General features: G+C 30.4%; 1 protein-coding gene across 2 annotated transcripts in view; it reads left to right on the top strand.

Moving 5' to 3' along the window:
• Positions 1-375: 375 nt before the first annotated feature.
• LOC121117626 (uncharacterized) overlaps positions 376-10,256 on the top strand; it is a 121,052-nt gene continuing 111,171 nt past the window's right edge. The window contains exon 1 of one of the 2 annotated variants that reach the window (XM_071888289.1): positions 376-623. The gene's annotated coding sequence lies outside the window, so the exon portion shown is untranslated. The remainder of the gene's footprint in view (positions 624-10,256) is intronic. The other variant, XM_071888291.1, reaches the window with a different exon arrangement.

Below are 10,256 nucleotides of genomic sequence, written 5' to 3'. Positions count from 1 at the left end.
AATTAAAAATCAAATGAAACTCTTACAGTTATTTCATAAGCTTGTTGGTTTTTGATAATAGTTTTGTTTGAGAGTATTTTTGGAAACTTTTCACCACTTATAGTATCATTTTGTCGTTTTGTCCCCCCCCCCTCAACAAAATAACCTTTTAGTTATTACAATATACATTCGTTTTTATATCGTGGATCAAATAAATATAAATCACTTTTGCAAAATTAATTAGTATTTAAAAAAATAGTATCAGCAAACATATGTAGGTATGAAAAAAATTAAAAAAAATAGGAGGGAATTCTTTTTTCTGCAACCCCAATTCCTCCCCCCCTTTCTCCACTGCATTTCTAAAAAGGCCTGCGATGAAAAAAATATCCTTTCAGTAGTAGGACGGGGAATACTTCATAACACACTCCAAATCCCAATGACGACGACAAACACTGAAGTATAATAAGAGTAGAATTGCTTTAGTATGCATTAGTGCTTATTGCAGGATTGATGATTGTTTGTGTGAACACTTCAGAGTAATTATTATTATTGATTTATTGTTTTTGTGTGAGTGTGTATGTGTTCTCCCTGATTTGATATCATATAACACATAGGAAGAATATCAAAAGGAAATAGGGGAAGAGGTACGTTCAATCATTTCATTGTGACAAAGTATATTATATATCCACTGTATATTGTACATATTTTACTTATAGATAATAAGCTGACTCCTCGATTTTGAGGTAAAAAATGAGTACACAAACTGTAAAACCCTCAGACTGATTACAAAGTTATTCAATAGAATATACTAGTCAACACATTTTCTCCTTTGTTTAGAGATAGAGGGTCCCTGATAGCTTCCCCCTCCCCCTGAGAAAAATGAAAATAACTTTAATAAAGTGACGTTTGTGCTTTTGACAGAGTTAAATATTTCAAAATATAAACATGTTTCTCGAAGTAAAAACAATCAGAGACACACAAACTCAATCCTAGGGCAAAATATGTTTGAAATTTTGTCGACAAAATATATATTTGTCTAGTTTAGGGGTTATCAAAGGGAATTCCTTAATAAATCATCTATGAAAGACATTTTCTGGGTTATGTCTATTTTATAACATTTGACATTAATGTAACCTTGGGTTTCCCAGAATTTTTTTTTCTTAACCAAAGAAGGTTACATGTCCAAAAAGCTTTATAAACTCTGGTATTGTCCTACTAGAGAGGCATATGCCATAGTTATAGGTAGACACAAACTTCATATTTGAAGGCTTTACTTTTTCTATCTTTGAGCTCCTTCTACATATGTATACTACATATATATGAATTATATTTAAGCATTGTATCGCTATCATGAGAAAAATCACAAAGATAGTAGCATTTCTTAGGTAAATAAAAGAACCAATTCCAAATCTTATCAGCTGTATAAACGTATGTATTTTTAAAATGACGGATAATGATTTTTGAATTAATGTCAAGAGAAAAGAAGAAAAATCATATATCAAACCTTAACTTGTGTAAATCTAAATATATTAATTTAAATAGTAGACATCGACAATACAATGAATGCATGGACTGTAGATAATATGTACAAAAATGAATAATACGATTTGCAAATAAATAATAGCTGATTATATAGTTAAAGATCTCTACTTTAAGTACAAATATGAAAGTAAAAAAAACAACCTTAGTAGATATGAGAAAGAAGGGGGACCCTTTTGGTTTAGTCTCAATTACTCAAGAATCTATTAGTTGCCAAGTTTAATCTGTCATTATTTTTTTTAATTATCGTAGAGGACACAGTAATTAAATATATATGCCAAAATTACAAATATGGCAAAAATAATGCCTAAATTATGTCTTCTTCAGAGAAAAAAATGCCACAAAATACACATTACTTCTTTCTTGCCGGGATATGCTCTAATTAGTAAAATAAAATTGGTTTTAAAATTAAATTAAAATTCTTCGTTTCCTTTTTTTAAATTTTAAATAGAACCTTATATCAGCTTACATGATGGATTATAATATTTTTTATGACATTATTTCAGCTCTAGTTTTTATGCTCAACACAGGGAATGGCTGTTTTTCCACATTTCTAATAATATCTACATGTTTAATATTTTATCTTTGTTTGTACAATAAATTTAGTCCATTAATAGGTTGCAATTAAAAAACTGTAAAAAAAGGTAAAAATAATACATCTATAGCTCCTTCACAATTAGCTTGAATGCAATATGACTGAAAAATGATGTAATTTAATGTAATATATGAAAATAAAAAATCACTCTAGGATGAACAATAAAGTGTATATTAAGGATTTACATATAAACCGGGGGCTTAAATCATCTCAGTTACCCCAATATGTCTTGAATTTTAGAAAAAATGTAATTGAAGATAACCCCATCATTCTTTTCAGATCAATTTGTATAATTATTGACGTATTCAACATTACTAAATATTTTTCTAATTATTTTTATTACAAGGGTCTGATAACATATTTCACAACATATTTGAAATGTTTTTGTTAAAAGCAACATATTTTCCGATTTTTCGTGGAGAGAAGTTTAGATTTTGCCCTTTATAGTACATTTAATTTGTGAAAAGTAATTTTGTGGCTCGACTATTCCAGCATGATATGCCTAGTCAGGCCAGTCTTGCTTCACTCTTTGCCGAATCTATCAATTCAAGAAGCTAAACAAGAACCGCACGATCAATTTTTGCCCAGTAGGGATGCTGAGGGCACCATGAATAACTCAATAAAAACTATGCAACCTCCATAAATTTACTCTTTTTATGGAATTTATAAGATCAACTCCGAGAAGGAAAGAATAAATCCTTCATTGTCGAAATTTACAAGTTTAAAATATGTGAAAACAGAACACAAAAAGTTTATAATATATTTTGGTACTTCTTTAATTTTTTATAGTCAACACGTTAATTTTAGTTCGGTAGGTCATATGTTCTACAACTCTAACCACTTTTCTAATTTTTTGTACATAAAAAAATCACATATAATTATTTATCATAACAAATGGCATTATATAACAAAGTCCTTATATAAGTAAAGTGAGATTTTATCATAATGGCTTTAATTTCAATCATAATTCCCTCTTTATTATCGTTTGTTTTTTTCATTATCAAAGTAGTTTACCTAAGCACAAATTCTTTACAAATAAGTACATAATTATTTAATCAGTATTAAATCAAATCTAATAATGGTGAAGAACCAGATTAAATGTAAATGAAAATATTTATATACACTGAATAATTTGTAAATATTTATGTATTTAATCTTTATTTTTATCAATCCATCAACTTGAATTTTAGTTAATGGGGTTGTTCCATTTTAAAATTTTTGAAAAAAAATATCATATCAAAATCTAACTCGGAAAAATATATTTTAGGTCATTTGTACACTATTCATGTTCAATGGAGTGATTTCATTCCAAAATTTTGTAGGAAAGAAAGAATGCAAAATCTATGCATTACGTCGCATCTGTTCATAAAATACAAGAGGATGTTTTTTTTGGTCATGAAATGACTAATTATGTAATAGATTTATCAAACTTATTATTCAATGGGGTCTATGTACTTCAAAATTTTGCGAAACAATATACAAATCAATCTACTCACAATCTACATCTCATCTATAATTTATCAGAATTGGATATACATTTTTTTTTTGTTCATTTAAACGCAAATTATATAAAAATTATTATCAATACCCAATTTTTCAAGAAATTATAGCCAAAAAGGGCTTAAAATGACCATATTTTTAAATTTATTGTTTTTAATTGGAAATTCGTCTTTTAATCCGAAAAAAAGAAAAGAAAAAGAAGGTATTAGCCGTTGTTTTTATATTTTTGTGTTGCAAATTTTGTTTACATAGAAAATATGTTGTCAAATTGTAACCTCCATATTTGTAAATTTAGTGTTCCAGTCAAAACATAAAAAAGTACCAATAAATGTTAAATAGAGTAGTTTGATTTTTTTTTTAGAGAGTATAGGAATTTTACACTGACTTGCCTACCCTTTACAAAATTTAATAGCAGTATTTTAGGTTTGTATGAATATCTATGTATCTATGTACATACTTTATTACGGTTTAATATCTGAACTCCTTTTTCCCAGTAAGTCCCTTTATTTGAAATAAGTTATCTTTTGTTTACTTTTTGTGAATACTCTACATTATCACTTTAATTCAAAAGTAGAAATTTACACATTCATCAAATACTTTAACCAAGGGGAATTAGACTATGATTAATATCTTATAGAATGAATAACATTTAATCATTTGAGAATGGTCAATATCTAAATAAGGAGTAAACGCTATTTTCCTGATGGATGATATCTAGAGAGGGGCAGTATAAAACACCATTCCTTTAAAGTGTATTCTATTTATTTCTCATATTATAGCCATGTTCGATTTATCCCCAGTCCGATACCGATCCACTCTTTCCCTCATGCATTAATTTCAAAAACGCAGTTCTCTTCTATATGTCAACGTTTTTAAAATGATGCTGAATTTCTTTTGTTCAGATTCAATAAAGTTTTGTGTCTATAGGGAAATTAATCTGCGCAGGTTAAGGAAGTTGATTTATATTATGCAAATCTTATTAATAATCAACAATTGTGCCCGGAATCGCCTGTAGTTATTAGGGATCAATGACCATACAAATTTTGATATAATAATATAGAATATAACTCTTCAACAAATCCTTGTTGTTACTCTCCGTTTTTGATGAGCACACTAACACGTAGATACTCAAAAATAAGATGCCTTCTCCTCAAAAATAAAAAATATAATAAATTTGATGAGCCAGAGAGTACTTTAACTCTTTCCTAAGTATCATCTAAAGACACATTAATTTTATAAATTTTATATCAAATATATTTATATAAATGACGTATTTATTTTGTTCAGTGCTCCCTGTGTATTATACAGCTTTTCTTTTCTTTATAAATACATGTTATTTTAGGAGTAAACGATGTTTCAGATTTGTACAAAAAACTCAAATGTTGTATCTGTACAACTTAAAATTAAAAAGTAACTAAAATGTTTTTTTTTAAATAATCTGATCGATTTAGATTTATCAAATATAGTTAATATGAAACAAAAAAATCAAACATAAAATCTTTTTATGTATGTTATATGAAACATACTTCGAAAAACTTTACCTTCAGCTAAATTAAAATTATCCCAAATGCTTTAATTGATATTTGTACATCGGTTACTAAGACATTAGACACAGCTATTTCTGAGCTGAGTTTTTAAGTTTTGTATTCCAAAATATTTCACTCAATCATTGTCTATGCATTAACACAGTTAGTTATGTAAATAAGTATTTATATTTGTGTGTTGTGTATTTGCGCCTATAGTGGATTTCCAATGCATTAGGGATTACATTCTGGACAGTATTTTTTTTTATTAATAGAAACGCCCCTTTCTAACTTTTCAACGAAAATAAGGACTAATTTAAAGACATTGCATGATATTAGCTTTTACAGTTTTTTGAACATATATATATATATGTAAAGGGAAGGGAACTTGTTAACCCTCCATTATTTTATACCAAGATGCTTGAAAGGCCAAGGTTTTGGTAAAAACGTGTAAAAACTTTAGAACCTTACTTCCATTTTTTGTTTTTTGGATTTATATTCAATATATTATATCTAGTTTTCCTAGCTTTTTTTCAAATGTTTAAGGAGTTATTACCAATAATACATAAAACTGAAAATAGTGCGTTTATACAGATACATTTGGGCTTGAACTTAGATCAAAATTCAAGTTTTTCTACATTTAAATACATCTAAAAGTAAAATCTGGATAAAATATGTTAGTCAATTAGTTCATAACAACGTAATAAAATTCATACTACAGCTTAAAATGGAAATTTGAGCGACACATTAAAAAACAAAACAAAAAATAACCAAGCAATCAAAAACATAAAATTTGGGAGGATGAGTTGAGAGGTATCATCTGGGCATCTTCAGCCCTTTATGTCTCTCTCACTATCAAAAATTCCTAAATCAGGAGGTGAGTCATGGAATTTTACAGGGGAAGAAATCTGGTACCTTCCATCAACTTCACGGAATAATCGAAGTATTTTAAAAAGGGGTATAAGAAATTTTAACAAATATTTATCATAATTGTTAATTTGCATGTTTACTGTTCTTTTTTTTAAAGATTGAGTTTTAGAATATTAGTTGAAATTCTACCCCGGAGAATTAAGTATAAACTATAATGTTTATTTATGTACTCTTTACGCAAATTGGTCCGGTTTATTTATATATGTATGTTCTATATAATATATAAACCAAATAAAGAATGTTGAAAAAAACAAAACAACATACGACGAACTGAATGGGTTTGTTAAATTTTTTATAATCTTATTGTATTGCAAAGAGAGAGTTAGGAAGTATTTTATCCCTCTCCCAGCCATTGTCCAATAATGGTTGTTTCCCAGGGAAAGTATTTTCCACCTGTATATCCTGCTGCAGCTGCCAGTAAAATACTTCTCAATTCGTAGGTCTGTAGCGGTTCGTACAAAGTCATCTTCTGTGCAATAAGAGCCTTTGTATGGCGAACTCTATTGCTTTAGCCTTTGAGGTAGTCCCGCGTCCTCTGAGTATAAAAAGTATAATACCCTACCAAGCATTCGACGTGCATTTTGAGAGGTCTTTCAGATTATACGTTATAAACCACATTAAAATATTGGCATTCCACAAACGCACAGTCGAATTGAAGATTTTGCCCGAGTCTTTAGACGGCCTTGTGAATCTGATACAGTCCGCAGAGATATGGGGTTGGGTCGTAAACTTCCATTTGTCTTTGATTTTTGCTAAGGACACAACGATTCTTTTTCCCAATTTTGAGAGAGACTAGGTAATGCTAAGTGCATATTTTATCAACTTCGAAACTATTGTAGGGCCTATATATTTTTAGATGTTACGGCTTCGATAACTTTTGCTCGTTCAGAGATCTTACTAAAGGGTATCTGAATCTTGTAAGTTAAAAATTTTTTCCTGATGGCCCAATCTTTCTAGATCTTTTCGGTATGCTAGATTTCAGAAGAAAACCAATCAATCGTAGTATCACTTTCATAAACTGGAACGTAATTCCAGAGGATTCTTTGCCCTGTACCCCAAATTTGGGATATCCTGGAAGTGGTATCGTTCGTCAAGTCTGACCCCAACATGATGCACCGATAAATCTCACTATGAGTCACAGTTCAGTGCCGTTCAGTGTAGGTTTCTTGTTAGATCTATTAAAATTCCAATATAAATTTTAGGAATGGAAAGTCTTGTAATGCCACCTCCAAGTTGAATTTTTGGTCTTTTATCATAGGAATGTAACTTTTATTAAATAGAGTTCTGAACCATCTTTTTTCTCTTTTAATTGCTCTTTCACGTATAAAAGGGGCAAAATGTGGCTTTGTATAGAACCCTAGGTACCACGAATGTGATGTACAGATCTATTTGTTGCTGAAGATTGAAGGATCTCCATTTACATAATCGTGGAGGAACACCTCAGCAAATGTCCTTCCAGTTTTTTCATCCTCACTGTCTCTATTCCAAACGATACCCAAGATATCAATCTTCCTTTTTATTTCACAGGAGGTAACTCTTCTACCTTGAGAAGGGTTCCACAGTCCAACGAGTAGGATGACAGTTTTTTTTCTGTTGATAGAAAGGGGCAAAACCCCTTCAAACCTTTGAATAAAATTTAGTAAAACTTCAATTCTTCTCACAAGTTGTGGGTCAGAATTACCCTCAATTGTTAAAGTGACATCACCATCGTAGAGATCTATCACGTAACTCAATCCTGCTTGTTTTATACTAAATCCACCACTGACCCGATGTAAATGCTCTTAAAACAAGATAATAAAAATATAATATTGATATATACATCTAGATATAGATAATTAAATGAGCGGAAACATTCATAAAGGCGTTCGCACTTCTTCATTTGGATGAACATCTCACTGTGAGACTTTTCTCCTTTTCTACTTGTCAACATTAAGATTGCTGATCAATATAAGTATTCTAAAAATATCCACTTGGTCATCGATAATTTCTTTGTAGAAGGGAATACATCTTCCATGGGGCCCATATGCACTTATTAAATAAAATACCACATCGCCGTTGCAAATACCAATTTTGTGTAACTCGGGAACAAAATAATATTTTTTGATGGAAGATATTATTTTTACATATATTTTATAAATAAAAGTTTCGACTCCTCTTCTTAAACCATTACCCGTAAAAAAGTGGAAGAAATTCGTTGGTAGGCACCAAGAAAAATCATTTCTATATAAGGAAGACAAAGAGGATTTTATATTATATCAGCGTCAAATGATAAAAGTGCTTTCTCTCCGGTCCCTTCCTCCACTGACGTTGAGGGAGATTGATTTTTTAATGGATAAGTTCATTTTTATTGATATATGATCTTATGTTTTGGGATGCTTTGATAGAGTTTTATCTCTGGTTGATTTCTTTTCACTGAAGATGATGAGGGAGATCGATGTTCTAAAATAAGATGCACTTGCAAGTCCATGCTTCATTTATTTGCACTACTTTCTCCATTTTTCTTTGATATATTTTCTGATAATATATATGCTGAGTCCCTCAAAGAGGGAGAAGTTTCGAGTGATCTTTGAACGTCGGAATCTTCTTCACCTGGTTCCCGGTTATTTAGAAAATATGCTCGGTTTGAACGAGTTCTTTGGTCTATAATTGATTGCTGCTATATCTTCCTTCCGAAGAAAGACGTTGAGTCCCTTCTCGTTCCTCTGTTGATTTTTGTTCTGAGGCTAATTACTCCTTATCTTCGACAATAGGTTTTCTTTTTTCTTTAGCAGTTTCATCCTGAATTTGAGAGCCGTTGCTCTCAACCATTCGGGGTTCATTGATAAGACAGAGCCTGTCCATACGTCCATACTTGTAAGTTTTTAATCATTTTTTAAGTACAATATTATTTCATATGTCCAAAATTGAAACATTTTTGACACTCAAGTTTGACTCCAGAAAACTTGGTTTTAATTTAGTATCCTTGAATTGGTACAATCTGTGGTTTGGTTGTGGCATCAGCAATTAACTCATCGATATAGTCGGTATCACATCATAGTTCCTTAAACGTCTATATTTTTTTCAGCTTTAGCATCGTAAGGGTTTCTCTTTGCGCAATGATCAACGACTTCACCAAATTGCTTCATCCACTCAACCATTTTTTTCCTTAATAACCCTCTTGAATGTTTTGATCAAGGTCACTACTAGTTTTTTTTTTTATCCACGTTGATTTATCAATTCCTTTAAGCTTGAAGATAACTGTATCAGATTCACCATTTGCATTCTTTACATTTTATTTTTTGTTTTCTTTCAGATCATGGATCCTTCCCATGACATCAACAGGGAATTTAGTACAGAAGCAAGCTTGACTTTGGCCAAATCTTGGATTAGCACCCGTTAGCTCGTGCTCAATAAATCCATATTTCACAGTTATATCATAGACATGAATATTAATCCCCTTATATGGTAACCTTTTTCGTTTTTAATTAGGAGAACAAACGTCTCCCATTTAAAACTTATTACCCGGTTCACTCGAATTGAAGTATCCTTATGAAAGGAATTTCTTTTTAGAAGACTTGCCTGTCTTTGCCATTTGTTTATGACTTTGGCATCTCATCAGGCAGTTTTTTGGTAGGTTTCGGTGATTCTACAATCGCAAATTTTCCGTTTACTTTTTCTCAAATAATACTCATAGACAACTCTGAGGAATAAGATAAAAAGAAGTAGAAAAAAAGAAAAAGAATCACCTTATGAATTGAATTCCAATAGATGATTTAAATCCACGAAGGGGAAACATCAGTTAATCAAAGTCCAAAATCACGCCGGTAATAGGGTCTCCTGGCACTTAAACCCTTTTTAGATGTATAAAAAGGTGCAAACATATCTTGAAACTACACAAATCGAAATTATTTTGACACCAGAAGAAAAAAAAAAGGACGCTATACGCTATGTCATCAATAATTATTTATTCTCTTACATCTTTCTGATCGAGGTTTTGTGAATAATTAAAGAAAGGGCACAAGATGAAAGAATAATAAATACACTCAGAATGTAATTACCACTACACGTCTTATCCATTAAAAATACAAAAAAAATGTTTTTTTATAAAATATTCAACTAAAATTTTTCCTGTAAAACTTTAATATAAAGACCCTAACTTGAATAATTTGAATATATTTTATCAAAAAAGGTACAAATTACTAAATCCAAGG

Source organism: Lepeophtheirus salmonis, chromosome 1 (genome assembly GCF_016086655.4).
Source record: "Lepeophtheirus salmonis chromosome 1, UVic_Lsal_1.4, whole genome shotgun sequence".
Taxonomy (NCBI): Eukaryota; Metazoa; Arthropoda; class Copepoda; order Siphonostomatoida; family Caligidae; genus Lepeophtheirus; species Lepeophtheirus salmonis.
The sequence above is the reverse complement of the archived record's forward strand: the minus strand, read 5'-3'. Positions and strand labels throughout refer to the sequence as shown.